We start from the raw sequence: 18564 nt of genomic DNA, 5'->3' as shown, positions 1-18564 counted from the left end.
ATTGCCATTTAAAACAACAGAAGGATACCACTGCACACCGATCAGAATGGCCAAAATTAAAATCACTGACAGAACCAAGTGCTGACAAGGATGTGGAACAACAGGATCTCTCATTGCTGGTGGAAATGCAAAACAATACAGCTACTTTGGAAGACATTTAGGTGGTATCTTACAAAACAAAACACACTTATCATATGCTCCAGCAATCTCTCTCCTCAGTATTTACCCAAAGATGTTTAAAACTTATGTCTACACAAAGCTTTCACATAGACATTTATTGCAACTTTATTCATAATTGCCAAATTTGGGAATAACTACAATGTCCTTCAGTGGGCGAGTGGATAAATACACTGGGCAATGGACTATTAGTTAGTGTTTAAAAAGAAAAAGAGCTATTGAAGCATAAAAAGACATGGAAGAACCTTAAATGCATATGACTAAGTGAACGAAGCCTACAAGGAGTTTGGATTTTATGGAACTTGGAATCTATTCCAACTATGTTGCATCCTGGAGAAGGCAAAACTACAAAGACGGTAAAAAGACTAGTGGTTACCAGGGGTGAAGGATGAGGGACGGCTGTGTAGGTAGAGTGCAGAGAATTTTAGGACTTTGAAACTACAAGGTCCGGCACAAATAACACCCCTTTTTATTGCAAGATCTTTTATTTCAAAATCATAAGCACGTAATTCTGCAACATCACAATATCACACTCAAACATACTATATGACACTTTAGGTGAAATGTTCAAATTAAAACTATAAATTATTACACCCAAATTACTACTCTACCAACCACACTCAAGCAGGCCTTACTTCTGCTGGACCCTGTATTTTGTCTGATACTACAATGGTATATGGATGTCCTTTTACATTTGCCAAAACTAATAGACTGTACAACACCAAGAGCAAAGCCTAATGTAAACTATGAACTTTGGGTGATGATAGAGTGTCAGTGTAGATGCATTAGTTGTAACAAATGTCCCTCTGTGGTGTGGGATGTTCATAGCTGGGAGGTTTTGCATGTGTGAGAACAGGAGATAAATGGGAGTTCTCTGTGCCTTCCTCTCAGGTGTGCTGTGAACCTGAAACATCTGTATTAAAAGGGGTTTATTAACCTTGGCTGGCATAGCTCAGTGGATTGAGCGCAGGCTGCGAACCAAAGTGTCGGAGGTTCGATTCCCAGTCATGGTACATGCCTGGGTTGCAGGCCATGACCCCCAGCAACTGCACATTTATGTTTCTCTCTCTCTTTCTCCCTCCCTTCCCTCTCCAAAAAATAAATAAATAAAATCTTTAAAAAAAGGGCTTATTAAAATAAGCCAACAAAAATACATCAGAACCTCTGCATCTGCATCAGTTTAAGGATAGTGTCCAAACTCCTTGGCATGGCATACAAGATCTTTCATGAACTTTTCCCTGTCTAACCATGCATGTCTAACCATGCGTAATAATGTGTTATACCCAGACTTGTTTGTGTGCATGTTCATGTACACGCACACACCCTTGCCCCACCTCTCACACTCGAATCATTCAGAACTTTTTGTTTGTTGAACAAATGTGCCAGGTGCTTTCATAGACTTCCCTGTCTGATGGTGAGGTGTCTGCTCTTTTGATTGACTAATGCCAGCTTGTCTTTCAAGCCTCATTTCTTAGAAAGCTGTTCTTGATTCTCTTCCAATCTTATTCAGTGCCTCTGATTGCACCTAGTATGTACCTTCTCTTATCATGAAACATGTCGTGTTATTCTATAATTGCTTATATAGGTGATTGTATCCTTCAATGCATTATGAGCTCCTTGAAATAGAATCTGCATAGTTTTAGCACAGTTCTGTGTCCATAGTGGGTGCCCTTGAATTATTTGTTGGCTAAGGTTAATGGGGAAAAAACAGAGAAAGCACTCATCCTAGAGCATTCCCAGGCCTAGGGAAAGTGTGTGCCGTTGCTGGAAGCATTTTACATCCCTGCCGGATAGAGCCAACTTCATTCCCTGGTGATGTCAATATGGCACCATTCACCAGCCTGAAAATCCTCTGGCACTAAAAACACGTAAATTCTGGAAGCTGTTGATGAGACTGAGTAGGTGAGTCAATAGACTCTGTTCCAAGTTGGCAAGAAGGGACATAGTCCTAAACATCTAAAGCTCTATAATTCACATTGAGCTTCTCATTAACTTAAATGTTAATGTAAATTTAAAACATGTTGTATTGATCTGAAACTATTTTGTATGCATATTGCATACTGAGCTCTCTAACAACAGAATCCAGTGGACATTTCTTCACATCAACTTATGATTAAGGAAAAATGAGGCGTTCTCTCTTTTCTCCCTTTTGGTCATGTAAAATCATTGGTTTGAGTGACAAGGTCAAACTATGAAGAAACTACATGAACCTCAGCTCGGGAGTACAATTGAATTGGATAGTATTGAGTGGAAAGATCAATTTCTGAATGCGCTCTTTCTGAGTATTGCAAATATAATTTCAATTATGTATAGAGATTAGTGTCTTTCCTATTTCACTGATGGGAAACCTAAAGTCTCCATTACCTGCTGGTGACCTCACTCTATTTTGTTAGTTTCAGTCAGAATCTCCTTTTGAGGGGATTTATATTTCCTTATCTAAAAAGTAAACACAGTTTTCAAAGAATATCTCCTTATTTTAGGCTCATATAAAAGAAATTAGGGTGATGACGATAATGATGATGGAGATGATCTATTTGGAAATGTTTGCTCATAGTTACTAACTCTTGCCATTTTTGCACATACTTGCTAACTCTTGCTAGACTCTGATGCAAAGTCTTATAAAATGTTCTCGCTTTATTCCCAAAGCAGCACAGGGTGGGGGGAGTTGTTGTCATTATCCCAGTTCACAGACTAGGATACTGTCCCACGGAAGGATGAAGCAACCTCCCTGAAGTTCTCCAGTCAGAAAGAGATGTTGCTGACCTGGGACCCAGGATGGTCTGAGTCCAAGCCCTTTCATAATCACTATGCTCTCTGGGTCTTAAATAACACAATGCAACTAACATATGCAAGCCTAGAGTAGTGCATTTCTTTTTTAGGACATGCACATACACATACAAATGAGGATCTGCAGCTACTATTGAGAAGCTGGGTGGATGGGTGAAATCCGGAAACCTGTTTCTAGTTCATGATCACCTTGTATCCTTCCCGGTACACACTGCAAAAATTGAACTAATGGACAGGTCAGGCCTCTCCCAGCCCCACATTCTACAAAGCTGCACAATGATATGCTTCACTTTGTTCCAACCGACAAACCCTCCCCTTGGTATTTCTCTGCACCGTGACCCACCACAGTGCTTCTCCACGCGCGCTGCCCCTGCGGCAGCGGCAGCCCACCTCGTCCAGTTCTCACGGAGTAAGCATCCTGCTGCCAACACATGTCTTTGAAACACATTAAATACCAAGCAAAAAAACTCAGACTAAAAGGTGAAGAGAAGCAGCATTTTGTTTCCCCAAACGTGGAAGTGAAGTACAAGAAACAGCCCTGGAGAGAAATCAGACAAAGCCTTGACATATCAAAGGATGAATATTAAACAATGCATTCAGAAGCTCTGATAAATGTAAGCCGGAGAGAACTTACTGAAATGGAGTATTTGCTAGCGGAGGTGTAGCCGACAACCTTTGTTGTGCCAGATGCACAGTATAGCAAGAAGTGATGTCGGCCCTGTGATCACACACAGCTAACTCTGCCGGGTAGTACCTCTTCCTGGCAAATCAATTCGTGCCTCAGTTTCTTCACCTATAAAAGGGGAATCATGGTTCAAAATTCTCATAGGGTAATTATGGAGCTTAAAATTAATATAAGGAATTTATTCCAGTGTTATAAACATGCTTGAAACATTGCCTCCATTATTCTGATAACAACAACAAAAAAATCATGTGTTGTAAAGTTGTTTTTTGTGAGAGGTCATGTCAGCTAGCACTCGACTCTCAAATTTAGGAATTGTTACTGTTTTTGAAAGACAATTACATATAAAACACCAATTAGATATGAATATTTCACCCATAATTACTTCCCCCCCTTGGAAAGTGACTGAGGGGGATAAAGAAAGTCACGATAAAATGCCAACTTCTACAATCTGTTTTCTAATTTGCCCACAGTCTCCCTGGTTCTTTCAGAATCCCAGCTTCTTCCCCTCTGCATCAGGAGGGTGCAAGGTAGTGGCTGAACCACTGGTCATCAGGCCACAGAGGGTTATGAACTCTGAGTTAAATTCAAATTCTGTTCAGCTTCATGAGATACACAATTGACTTCTTCATATCAGTAGGAAAAGGATTGGTTGCAATCACCTGAGTGTAACTTACTGACAAGTAATTCACTGCCCATCAGTGACAGAAGCCAGTGATTGGGTTCATTAAATAAATTTATAAAAAATTAGGCTTTACCTAAACATGAGTTTTGTTACCACAAATTCTCCCCGAACATTCTACCTACCTCAAACCACATCCTTAGAAGAAAATTGTGATGGAATCTGAAAGATGAAAGAGGTCTCAAATGCAATTTTGTACAAAATCCTTAATTTTATATATGGAGAGATTAAGACTCAGAGAGGTTTGACACTTGCCCGAAATTGCCTGGCTAATTATGATAAGGTTGTGAATTGAATCCAGGGTTGATTCTCAATCCAATACCTGGATTTACTTATTTGTCTGATGTTATATCCACCTGAAAAATCTGGAAATTACAATGTATATTTTCTAGGGGTTTTTTTGTCCACCTAGGGTTGAAATAAACTGATTATTATCTGTATTTCTATTGTTTTGAGCTCTGATAGAGGGATGAGTTAATGACAAAAAGTCTCCCAAATGTATGTAGAAAAAGTTACATGTAGATTAAAACAATTCTCCAATTAAATACATATGACACGTTTCAATAATATAGTACAATAAGCATTGACAAAAGAATACTAGCAAATCTAGAGATGGATAAACTATGTGTGTATGTTTGTATACAGGTATATAGATTTCTATCTATTTATATTAGAAAGATGAATATCACAATATTACATCATTTCAAATCACTAAATTCTACTGAGGGAGTGTGGCAGGTAAGAATGTCTTGCACAAATTTGTTTTAATTGTACATATAGTATGATTTAAACATATGTTTGTGTTGTTTTACACCAGGTGTAAAAGAAATATCATCTTCAGAAATCCAGAACTCTTCAACTTCTCTGGGTTTCCTCAGGAAGATCAGGACCTATTGGAGAAATTTTGATAAGGTAAGTTCTGAGTACCACTAACCTGTTTGCTGGGGGCTTCCATTCTAGCTGCCCAAGTTGAGAAAAAAAGTGAGATTTAATAGATCAAAACAACAGACAAATGGAGAGCCAAGTACCACTTTTATTAATAATGCTGTTAATATCTGAGAATAATGTTTGTATAGCAAAAAAAAAAAAAAGCCGTCCTGTTATTTAACCCCAGAGTTAGATAGATTTACCCATCTAGTCCAAGGAAGTGCTGGGCAACTGTCAACTTCCACAACACAGCAGCTGCCCTATAGAATTTCCAGTGTGGAGTAGCAGACTTGACTGCACTGCTAACAGCCTGCCCACAAGATGGAAGTGACCAGAATGGGTTAAACCACAACTGACAAAGTCTTGCTCCCAAGTTCACCAATCAAATAAACAACTGTCATGACCAAGGAGAGGAGGGAGTAAATGGAAGGGGGTAAAGGCCAGAAAAAACAATGTAATGGGGTGTACTTCACATGGGAAAATGGAAATAGGGAATAAGCATTCTTCTCTAAAAACACTGAAGAATAGGAGTGACCTGCCAACAAAAAAGGTTCTTTAGAGGTTGCATCCGGATTTTCTTAACCTAGTAAAGCACACTAAGAGAATTCCTCTTGGCTGATGGAGACAGCCACAGCATTCTGATTTCTTCTGCTTTAAGACTCAAGCCAGATTCTAGACAGAATTTTTGCCAACTGCCTGTTACAAGTTGTGTATTTTCAGTGACAATGAATGTGTCTGTATTGTCATAGAGCAGATGACTATGGCAGACCACTAGTGTGTGTGCTTTTAGCTGTTTTTAAAAAGCCATTAGATACAGTGATTTTTAATTTTCAGGCATGCTATTCAATTACTCTGTAAAGAGTTTGTGGAGCTAATATCTTATCTCAGCAGTAAGTGAGATTAGTTAATTCTTCAGTGTACTTGTCTCAATGGAAATCTGTAATTGTGAGTTAATAAATCATCTATGTCACTTGGATTTATTTGTTGGCAAAAATAAAACCAGAGAAAGAAAGCTTATTAAAGTGTAGAATAAAGAATAAAATAATAGACCTGGTGCAGAAAAATGAACCAAGTCAAGCATCTATAGATGGCCTTGATAGCACAACCTGCTTAATATTTTCAGCCGAATGATGCCTCTAGAGTAAATGAAACCTGTTCCCTTTCATGTTTGTGTTTCTTTATCTGAGATTCAAGATCACACAAGAAAAAATTTTTATTTATTTTAGTCATTTGATTTGGTCAAGATTGGCGATTTGCCCTCACCTTGTTTATACTGGAATAGCAAAGGAAAAAATATAATAAATTGGGAAATTTTATCTTCTATAATGGAAGGGTAATCATCTGAATTTATCACTACACCATGAATGCATATCATGGAGGGAAATTAATCATCAACAATGAGATAGAGCTACCATCAGAAAGGAGGGGTCTATATTTGATATTATTTAATTCTCACCACCTTGTTGCTTGTATGGTATATTACCTGTTAATATTGAATAATCCACAAAAATGTGTGGATGACAGTGATTTTTAGAAAGTTGATCATTAGCAAAGATCTCTTGAATATATCTTCAAAGAATGTCAAAAGACTACTAAATTGATCAACTCTTTAAATTTGACACTCAAAGCTTATACTTCTATAACTTATCATGTTTGCATGAAAGTGTATTTAAGTCTATAAATGTCCTGATCTCATCTTGTGTTCCCTTTGAAAGAGACTATTTCTTGTCACTAAACCTCTGCCCCTGCCTGGAATGTGAACTTCAGATATTTAAAAGAGGAGCATTATTTTTCCTATTTATTGTATTCAAGTATGGAATGGTAACACGTTAGATTTAAAATATTCTTATAGTTATGTTTAACCCCAAAATGTCATTGTGTTGTAATCTTGGTAATGAGTGCCTAAAACTGAGCTGGGACTAGTGAAATCATGTAAGAGGAATGGAAAGGAAAATGCAGTCATTAAGAGGTGATCTCGCCCCGGCTGATGTAGCTCAGTAAATTGAGCGTGAGCTGCGAACCAAAGCATTGCAGGTTTGATTCCCAGTTAGGGCACATGCCTGGGTTGCAGGCCACGGCCCCCAGCAACCACACATTGATGTCTCTCTCTCTCTCTTTCTCCCTCCCTTCCCTCTCTAAAAAAAATAAAAATAAATTTTAAAAAAGAGGTGATCTCAGGAAGGAGCATGTAGAGTGAACCAAAGACATTTCTGGGCCAAGAGAGAAGATATGGAAGGGTGGGAGTCAGGAAGTATGACCACAAATACCTAAGTTGGGGAAATTGCTTGGCATGTCTACTGATGGTCAGTGAGCTGTGAATTGGAGAGAAATGGCTCAAACATGTAATCTGTTTTCAGCTCTATAATTTGGAGCCATGGTGTTCTTCTGCTGGGATGCCAGACGAGACACCAGCTATGATGAGATCCTGGGGAATGTAAAACCCATTCAGTAGAGAGAAATCAACTAGTCTCAAAATGAAAAATACTATACTGAAAGAGAAAGGAGGCATAGTAAGGAAATAAAAAGACTGGGACTTCCCTGGGGAACCAAGCCTAATAACATTTCCTAAAACAATGACTTTTGAAGAGGGATAAAGGGACCCTAGATCAGTAGGGCTTCCTCCTCCAGGAAGAAACCACTGCAAACTCTAATTTAAGACCTTAACTTGAGATTTCAGAGTTCCTGCAGATAAAGATCAACCAAAGATGTTCAACTGAACATTTAGTAAATGTTAGTTGAATAAATGATTGAATGAATAATTAGGTTAATTATGAATACGTGAGCCCATTTTTCAAAATAGACCTGTTTGCCTTTCTATTTCTGAATGAGTTAATGACAGTTTGTCTCATTTCCTATACACACACAACTTTATAACACCATTTTTTCACATATTAGAAAAACAAATAAAAAAATAAATAAATAAAACATCTAATGAGAAAGCTTTATCCATCCCTGACAGATCTATTCCAAAGAATTTATCTCAGAAGTTCAAAGCTATCTGGTTTCTTGGAACCAGCAACTCACAGCATCATAAAACGAGATCATCCAGGAAGCATTCTAACTTTATTTTTGTTCTGTGTTTTATAAACTTTCTAATTGTATTTAGAATCAGCTAGTAAAATGAATGGAAGACAGGCTCTATGGGAGTGTTCGCATATTCATGGAAATTTTCCAAGCACCTTTGGCAAAAACATCGTAGGGAAGATCAGAATTGGGATGTTCCTTTGAAAACCTTCACAGCTCTTCCCTTTCTGTTGTGAGTGAGCATAAGCGATGGCATGTCAATTTTTCCCATTTGGAATTGTTATCCTAATATGAATTGGCTCTATCAGTACTTAAGGTTGTTTCTGACTTCTTGCTAAAGGGACTCAGAGTTATTGCCATGTCAAAGGGTGGTTAAATGAACAGAGAAACAGAATGGGACAAGTAAGGTTCCAAACAGCTTTGCCAGGTCTGTGATTCGTATACAAAAAGCAGACATCTACATGGTTAAATTGCAGTGGCTGTTCCTTTATGACTGACATTTTTATTTAGGAACAGATAGAGTTCCACTTATTTCTGGAAATATATCTATAAATTAGATCCCCCAGTGTCTGAAATGAGATAGAGGTAATTTCGAGTGAAACAATATTATTGTCCCAACCAAAGGAGAACTAAAGAGACATTTGCTGTTATCACATCCATGGGAATTTCTTATAAAAAAATTATATATAGCTTTTTCCAGTTTGGCTTGTCTCTGAAATGGAGCTATATTGGTAGTGACTAAAATAGTTATTAGATCTGATTCATAGAGTTCTTGGTAATAGAAAAAAAATGCCCACATTCCCATGACTCAGGCCCTGGTTAACAAACCTTTATGCTGTAAATCTGGTGTGGCTCTAGTCAGCGACATCTCAAACCCTATGGGATACCTCCTCCTTGCTCTTTAAATTAAAAATTGAATTAAAATACACAGTCATGGCAAGAGTATAGAGAAAGAGCAATTGTATAAACTACTATTGAGAGTGTAACATGGGGTAACCCTTTCTCAAACCACTATGGCATGTTACCAAAAAATCTTTACAATGTGCCTGCCCCTGACCTAGCATTTCCTTCTCTAATATTTGTCTTAAAGATATTTGCCTATTGGTATAGTCATTGCTGTGTAGTATTTTATACAGTCATTACTGTATGGTGTTTTGTACAGTTATTGCTGTATGGTGTTCTATATAGTTAATGCTGTATGGTATTTTGTACAGTCATTACTGTATAGTGTTTGTATAGTCATTACTGTATGGTATTTTGTAGTCATTGCTGTATAGTGTTTGTACAGTCATTACTGTATGGTATTTTGTACAGTCATTGCTGTGTGGTGTTTTATACAGCCATTACTGTATGGTGTTTTGTACAGCCATTGCTGTATAGTGTTTGTACAGTCATTACTGTATGGTGATTTATTACACCAATTGGCCATATCATACCAAGTCTTTTATTTTCAGGTATTTAGTTTATTTCTCATATATTGCAACTATTTACAATCCTACAGTGATTATCCATGTGCACATATCTTCATTCATTTGTCTACTGATTTCTTTAAGATAAACATTAGAGAAGGAAATGTTAAGGACAAACTGACAGTAGCCAGAGGGGAAGAGGGGGGGATAATGGGAGGAAAAGAGAGAAGAGTTTTCAGGGACATCTGTAAAGGACACATGGGTAAAACCAAAATAGAGACAATTGTACTTGAAAAACAATTTTAAAAAGCTAAAAAAAACCCCTCAATTTACAATCATTAGTAATGATGCTGTTGCTCGGAATGTACTCCTGTGGAAATATGTTCATAACATATTATAAATTTTAAAACCTAGTTAGAGAAGTCCTGACCAGTTTGGCTCAGTTGATTGGGTGTCATTCCACAAAGGAAAGTGTTGCCAGTGCCATTGTTGGTCAGGACACAAGCATGGGTTGTGGGGTTGGTCCCTAGTTGGGGCACGTGCAAGAGGAAACCAACTGATGTTTCTCTCTCACATAAATGTTTCTCTCCCTCTTTTTCTCCCCTCTCCCCTCTCCCCCCTCTCTAAAAAAATAAATAAAATTTTAAAACCTGGTTATAGGAAATTATGTAAGTGTGATTATCAATAATTTATATATTACATATGTTATGCATTTACATGTGTAAAAAATGAGGAATGAAATTATGACTTTTCTTTTTATATATTTTATTTCTTTTTGCTTTTTTATTTTAATTGTTGTTCAAGGACAGTTTTCTACCTTTTACTCCAATCCCAGCCCACCCCCCAGCCCTCCCCACCTCCCTTTCTTTTCCATCCCCCCTTGTTTTTGTCCATGTGTCCTTTATAGTTGTTCCTGTAAGCCCTCCCCCTTTTATTGTTTAAAACACAAAATAAATACACATTTAAGTATGTAAACTGAGAAAATAAAATAATTACAAACTAAAAGTTCTTCAAAGGAAAATAGATGACCCATCTCCCTGCTTTAAAAGATGTACCCACATACTACCTTTTTTGTTTCAAGGGCAAAAGTCATGTTTACTTAACTGTACACCATTGATCCCTATCATAGATATTCAAATGTTTGTCTAATTTACATATATATGAATGTTCACTATATAATTCACCAATAAACCACATTTTTAAAACTATGTTAATTAAAACAATGAGGTACAATTTTACAACCAAATTAGCATTTTTCCAAAACAAGAACACCCACTGTTTTTTAAGAGAAAGATTTGGCATGGAAATATTCATACTATTAGACCCTTTTCCCAATCCTAGAGTTTTTAAAATATATTTTATTGATTATACTATTACACTTATCCAAATTTTCCCCTTTTACTCTCCTTTTCCCAGTACCCCCATTCCCTCCAGCAATACCCCCCAGTTAGTTCATGTGCATGGGCTGTACACGTATGTCCTTTGTCTACTCTGTTTCCTATACTGTTCTTAACATCCCCCTGTTTATTTTGTACCTACTGTTTTGTACTTCATCCCTGCACTATTTCCCCTATTCTACCCCTCCCACCTCCCAGCTGATAACCCTCCAAATATTCTCCATAGCTATGGTTCTATTCTTGTTCTGCTTGTTTCCTTAGTTTGATGTTTAGATTCAGGTGTTGATAGCTGTGAATTTGTTGTCATTTTAATGTTCATGGTTTTGATATTCTTTTTCTTATATAGTTCCCTTTAACATTTCTGGCCCTGGCTAGTGTGGCTCAGTGTATTGAGTGCTAGACTGCGAACCAAAGGGTCACCAGTTTGATTCCCAGTCAGGGCACATGCCTGGGTCGCAGGCCAGATTCCCAGTAGGGGATACAAGAAAGGCAACCACACACTGATGTTTCTCTCCCTCTCTTTCTCCTCTCTCTAAAAAAATAAATTAAAAAAATAAAAATTAAAAAAAACATTTCATATAATAATGACTTGGTGATGAGGAACTCCTTTAGCTTTACCCTGTCTGGGAGCACTTTATTTATCCTTCAATTCCAAATGATGGCTTTGGTGGTTAGAGTAATCTAGGATGTAGGTCCCTGCTTTTCATCACTTTGAATACTTCTTGCCAATCTCTTCTAGCCTCCAAAGTTTCTTTTGAGAAATCAGCTAACAGTCTTGTGGGAATTCCTTTGTAGGTAACTCTGTCCTTTTCTCTTGCTGCTTTTAAGATTCTCTCCTTAAATTTAACTTTTGGCATTTTGATTATGATGTGTCTTGGTGTGTTCCTCTTTGGGTCCAACCTGTTTGGGACTCTCTCTCTATGTTTCCTGGATTTGCATGTCTATTCCCTTCACCAAATTAGGGAGCTTTTCTTTCATTATTTTTTTGTGTAAGTTTTCAATTTCTTTCTCCTCTTCGTCTCCTTATAGCACCCTTACAATTCAGATGGTGGTACGTTGGCAGATGTCTTAGAAGTTCCTTATTCTACCCTGGTTTCTTTTTAATTCTTTTTTCTTCTTGCTGTTTTGAGTGAATGCTTTTTTCTTCCTTATGTTCCAAATTATTGATTTGATTCTTGGCTGCATCCCCTCCACTGTTGGTTCCCCATAGATATTTCTTTATTTCACTGAATGCAACCTTCATTTATCCTGGGTCTTTTTTTATTCTGTTGCAGTACCCAATGAGTCCGCTGAGCATCTGGTAACCAGTGTTTTGGACTCTGCATCAAATAGGTTACTTATCTCCATTTCATTTAGTTATTTTTCTGGAGTTTTTATCTGTTCCTTCATTTGGGCCATTTTTCTTTGTATCTTCAATTTGGCAGCTTCCCTGTGTTTGTTTCTGTGTATTCAGTAGAGCTGCTTTGACTCCTTGTCTTAGTAGTATGGCCTATTGTAGAAAAAGCACCCATAAATTATATACAGCAGAGCCTTAGGGAATTGCCAGGGTGGGGCAACACATTTCACCTCTTTGTAGCTCTGTGTGAGGGGGAGCTCGGAGAGGGGATAATGCTGCTGCCTGGCCTCTGGAGATTTGCTCAAGAGGAAGCTGTCTCCCAGCATTCACCCAGATGCCAATCACTTCACTTTCTCCCATATGCCACTTGTGCCCTTCCTGGTGCTGAATCGCAGAGTGGGTGAGTCTTTGTAAGTCCTGAGACCTTTGTGGACACTTTAAAAGGAATCTCATGAGAATCCTGTGGTTTCATCTTCCACTCCAAACCCCACTGGTTTTTAGAGCCAGAAATTATGAAGGCTTATCTTCCTGGTGCTAGAACTCTGGGCTAGGTGGTCCAGTCTGGAACTGGAATCACTCATTCCCAAAGTATCCCTCCCAATTTATATCCACCACATGTGAATGTGGGACCACCCTGTCCCTTACCTCTCCACGCCTCTCTGTGCCTCTGCACATCTCCACATTTCTCCATGTCTCTTCCCCTTCTACCTGTCTGGATGAATGTGGCTTCTTTAAATCCTTGGTTGTAGGACTCCCATACAGCTTAGTTTTTTTTAATTAATTTGAGTGATATTTGTTTTATAGTCTAGTTGTAATTTTTGCTGTAGTTGTGTGAGGAGGCAGTGTGTTTACGTAGCCCTCCATCTTGACCAGAAGTCCCTACACACTACCTTTTTATAATCGATGTTGTTTTCACTCCAGAAGGAGGTCTTGAAGGAGGTGCACCTGTGAACCTATCATGTTTTGCTGAGAATGGGGCTGAGCTGTGACTCCTATTGTCCTAGTTTATAACAGTGATACTATCTCTTAAAGGGCTGAGACCTCTAAACAATATGGTAAAAAGCATGGGGGAGAGTTTTTAGACTAGTTGACCATTTATAAATAGGACAGTCTATTTATAGCACAAGGACAAGTCTCTCATTTATAAACAAAAAAATGGGGAGATATAATTGCCAGAGCTAGGGACTGAAAAGAGACATTGAAGGTGGATGAAAGGAAAAGACTATAATATTTGTCCTGCTCAGCAGCAAAGTAAAGCCAACATTACTTGTATTGTGGTAAGTTCTTGGAATTCAGTGAAAGGAGTGCATGAGTTTCAGAGTGATTCCAGTGACAGTCACGATTCTGCAATCCTATAGTGTACAAAGGAAAGGGCTTAAGGGAAGGAACCAAGGTATTGCTTGGGAGACTTTGAGCCATTGTACAACTGCTCTCAAGTCTTTGAAAGAAAATAAATACTGAAGTCACTGCCCTTCAGGCTACATGCCCTTCCTGTGCATGTAGTTGGACCTAAGCCTCTTCACATGAATATCTCAGTGACTCCTCACCATACCCCTTTTACCTTCACTTTACAGATAAAGACACTGAAGAGGTTGAAGCTAAGTAACTTGTTTGAGGTAATTCACAGTGAAAGAAGGTGGGTATGAGATGAAAATCTGTGTAGTACAATTGAAATCTTCTTAAGCATTGGAAGCTCTTTTATTCAGTATGGAGTAGAATATATTATAATGCTTACTTAGACTGACTTTTTTAAAGTAACAATAATAATTTTAAAATATTGATATCAGATATAATCAAACAAAAAGCTCACAGGACTCAGAATTTCAATATTTCATATTTTTTATAACAAAATAGGGGAGTGAGTGAGTTAGAACCCCACTGTTCATCTTTAGTTTTCTTCTTTCACCCTAACCCAATGAACATATCCAGGGTAAATAATAAGATATGAATGAACTCCATACCTTTAAAAGGGAAAGGTGTCTAAAAGAATACATCATTGTATCATAGTATCATATCTAAAAGGGGAAAGCACACTCTAAGTATGTTGTGTTTGTCATGTGGTAACCATTTGGAAACAGGTGAAATGAAAATTACCTACTAAGTTCCAGCCATTCCATAACAGTTTCGGGTGAGAATGCTTAATAATAAAATAACCAACAAAGCAAGCTATTTGCAGTTTCATTTGCACATGATCTTGTTTTCTCTCTGTGCGAGATGTTCCTTCAACACTGGCACTGTCATCATTGAACATTCTTACTCATTCAATAAATGTTCACTAAACATATACATCATGCCACAGAGTAAGGCACAGGGAGTTCCCCAGGTGAACAAATGTCCTCTTCTGTGGAGAGAAGCAAGGACACACCCTAGGAGGTTAATATCTTAATAGAATCTGGTAGGGAGGAGAGGAACAGATGCACATTAACATAAAGATATATGCGCTTGCCCACATATACACATATGCTATCTTGCCACACTGTAGGAGAGAAATATCAATCACACTGAAGATATTAACAGAATGTCTGGGTGTTTTCCGCCTTGATGGCAGAAGATTTCATGGATAAGTAGAGTTCCAAAAAGTTTGGCTAAAAATGACAGAATAAAGTATGGTGGCACAGAATATGGAGATATTTTCTAGTTTGGCAGAGATAATGTCACAAAGGATCTGAGGAGTTCTCAGTTTCTTTAAGGAATGCGAGAAAACAGGTCAGTCGAACTCTTTAGTGGAGTATTGAATATCAGAACTGATGTGTGTGTTTTTCAGAATATTTCTCATTAGAGTCTAAATGAAACAAAATACCCCCTCCAGATACTTTTTTCAGAATCTACAGTCTTTGTATACAAGATTGAATGTAACTATTGTACTTAATTCTAATAAATAAAAGTAAACCAAAATCCTTTTTAAAGCTTTGGCTTTAGATCAAATTGGGTTAAAGCTGCTGCTTTGCTTTATACTTTTTAAACTTTGAAAAGTTACTTACTTCTATTACCTTTAAGTCCTTCATAAAAGGAGGATTATTGAGTCAATGCATGTAAAAATTTAACACACTATCTGGCAAGGAGTGCATGTTCATTAATTGTGAGCTAGGCTATTATCAATAACACCTATTTACTGTTTCATTAAGAAGCCTGTAACACGAGAAAAAACAACAAAGAGACTTCTGGTGAAGGTAGAGGTGTAGGTAATCACAGCTTACCTTCTTGTACAACCGCAGCAAAATTACAGCTAAACTACAGAACAAATATCACTCAGAAATGTCAGAAAACTGAGCTGTATGGAAGTGTGACAACTAAGAAATTGAAGAAACCACATTCATCCAGATGGGTAGGAGATGCAGAGAGGCAGGGGTGCAGAGACACAGAATGTCCAAAACCCACATGTAGTAGATATAAAATGGTGGGATATCTCAGGGATCCCAGCCCCACACCAGATCACCCAGCCCTACACCAGACCTCCCAGTCCAGTATCGTGAAGATAAGCCTCCATGACTTCTGGCTGTGAAACCAGGAGGGCTTGGATTGGTAGAAGAAACTTTGGGATTTTCTGGCATCTCCTCTTGGAGAGCCCTGCACGTAGACTTACTCGAATTCATTCCATCTGGGCTCCAGCAGCAGGACAGCACCTTGAAGGGCACAGGTGGCATAGTGGGAGGGACTGAAGTGCCCGGTATCAGGCCAGAGGCTGGGGCACAGCTTCTTCCCAGACAGAACTGCAGACAGTGGCCAATGTTCCTTTTCTGAGCCCTACCCCACAGCGAGCCAAGTGCAGTGGCACCATATGTGAGTGTCCGACAACCTGGCTAACAAGGTGAGCCCAGCCCCGACAATTACCTAGGGCTCTGCCCCATCCAACTTATGGACCCATCCAGGCTGCTAACAGTGGCTTTTTCATATGAATGGACAGACTAGGCACAGGCTTAAGACCTTCCTAAATCCCCTCAAACAAACAATAGTTGAGTTGAGCCGCTGCACTTCTTGCTGAGTGGCCCCAGTCCTGGCACTAGCAGCAGCCACCTGCAAATCACTTTATAGCTTTTATCAAGGGGCCCCAGACATAACACAGGTGGTGGGTGACCTTGGCCTGCACCACCTGGGGAACCCCAGAGACTGCACACCCAGTGGACAATTATAGACCATGTTCATGGAGGTGGTTACAGAACAACTTCCATGAGCCCCATAGGGAAGTGGTTGCAGACTAGTAGTCACAACCAGTCCTACCAACTCTCTGGGATAGGTAAATTCCCATTGACTTGCAGACAGCAATAAAGACTCAACTACAAGGGGAGGGAGTACTTAGCCTGCACAGAGGGTCCACCTTGAGTACCCAGCAAAGGGGATAAGGGAGGTTATGCCAGTGGACCTTAGAAGACACCTACTACATTAGCCCACACTACCAATGCACAAAGTCAAAGCAGCTCTACCTAATACATAGAAACAATCCCAGGGAGGCTGCCAAAATGAGGATACAAAGAATATGGCCCAAATGAAAGAACAGAACAGAACTCCAGAAAAAAAATTCAAAACAAAATGGAGATAAGTAAACCAGCAGATGCACAATTCAAAACATTGGTTATAAGGATGCTCAAAGAACTCAGTGGGTATTTCAACAACATAAAAATGATCCAATCAGAAATGAAAAAGGCACTAATTGAAATGAAGAACAAGTTACAGAGAATCAATAGCTGAGTGGGTAAAGCCGAGAATCAAATCAATGATTTGGAGCATAAGGAAGCAAAAGACATCCAATCAGTATAGCAAGAAGAAAAAAGAATCCAAAAAATTGAGGACAGTATAAAGATTCTCTGGGACAAATTCAAGCATTCCAACATTCACATTATAGGGATGCCAAAAGGAAAAGAAGAAGAAGAAATTGGAAACTTATTTGAAAAAATAATTAAAAATAACTTCCCAAATTTGGTGAAGGAAGTAGACATACAAGTCCAGGAAGCACAGAGAGTCCCAAACAAGTTGGACCCAAAGAAGCCCACACCAAGACACCTCATAATCAAAATACCAAAAATTAAAGTTAAGAGAATCTTAAAAGTAGCAAGAGAAAAGCAGAGAATTGCTTACAAAGGCATTCCCATAAGACTGTCAGCTGATTTCTCAAAACAAATTTTTCAGGTTAGAAGGGACTGGCCAAAAGCATTCAAAGTGATGAAAAGCAAAGATTTATACCCTAGATTGTTCTATCTAGCAAAGCTATCATAAAATCGAAAGACAAATAAAGTGCTTCCCAGAAATGGTAAAGCTAAAGGAGTTCATCATCACCATCCCATTATTATATGAAATATTAAAGGGGCTTATTTAAGAAAAAGATCAAAACTATGAACATTTAAATAGCAATAAATACATAAATAGCAACAATTGAATTTAAACAAACAAATAAACAAACAAACTAAGCAAGCAAGCAGAACAGGAAAAAACAAACAAACTAAGCAAGCAAGCAGAACAGAAACAGAATCCTAGATATGGAAATCGTTGTGATGGTGACCAGATGGGAGAGTTGTCCTGGAGAATGGGGGGGAAGTGAAGGGATTAAGAAGTACAAATTGGTAGTTACGCAATAGACAGGGGATCAAAGAACTTATATACATGACCCATGGACATGAGCAAAGAAGGGGGATCACTGGGGGGAGGGAGGGTGCTGGGTGGAGGGGAATAAGGGGGGGGGAAACTGGGACAACTGTAATAGCATAATCAATAAAATAAAAAATATATAACATGAAAGTCATGCACACACTGATTGATACACTGTAACATGCAATCGGGGTTTTCTTCAACAAAATGAGTTTATTGGGCTATCACTATATCCTAGAAATTACAGCATGCAATGTGTTAAGAAGAGATAGAGTTCTAAGTGATAGAGTTCTAACAGTGATCGAGTCCAACAGTGATAGTGTAGAATCCTGCCTGCCCAGGTATCAGCGTCTGTGAGGACCCATTTTCAACTAACCACAGTGACTAGCTGGGGGTCCTGATTTGTTCTTTATTTATCTATCAACTCCTAAGGAAAGCAGGGATCTCTAAAGCATTCTTTGGTCAACAGGAAATATTTCAAAATGCCTCTAGTACAATGTCCTATTGAAGCATTTTTATACTTTAAAAATGCATTCCTGTTAATAAAATACCTTTACCTGCAT

General features: G+C 38.4%; 1 protein-coding gene across 3 annotated transcripts in view; it reads left to right on the top strand.

Annotated features, from left to right (window-relative positions):
- The window catches only part of LRRC4C (leucine rich repeat containing 4C), a 647198-nt gene that overhangs the window by 448242 nt on the left and 180392 nt on the right, over positions 1 to 18564 (top strand). For all 3 annotated transcript variants that reach the window (XM_045825779.1, XM_045825775.1, XM_045825777.1), the window contains exon 3: positions 5146 to 5240. The gene's annotated coding sequence lies outside the window, so the exon portion shown is untranslated. The remainder of the gene's footprint in view (positions 1 to 5145; positions 5241 to 18564) is intronic.

The sequence above is a fragment of the Phyllostomus hastatus genome, unplaced genomic scaffold, assembly GCF_019186645.2.
Source record: "Phyllostomus hastatus isolate PE091 unplaced genomic scaffold, TTU_PhHast_1.1 phas_scaffold_585, whole genome shotgun sequence".
NCBI lineage: Eukaryota > Metazoa > Chordata > Mammalia > Chiroptera > Phyllostomidae > Phyllostomus > Phyllostomus hastatus.
The sequence above is the reverse complement of the archived record's forward strand: the minus strand, read 5'-3'. Positions and strand labels throughout refer to the sequence as shown.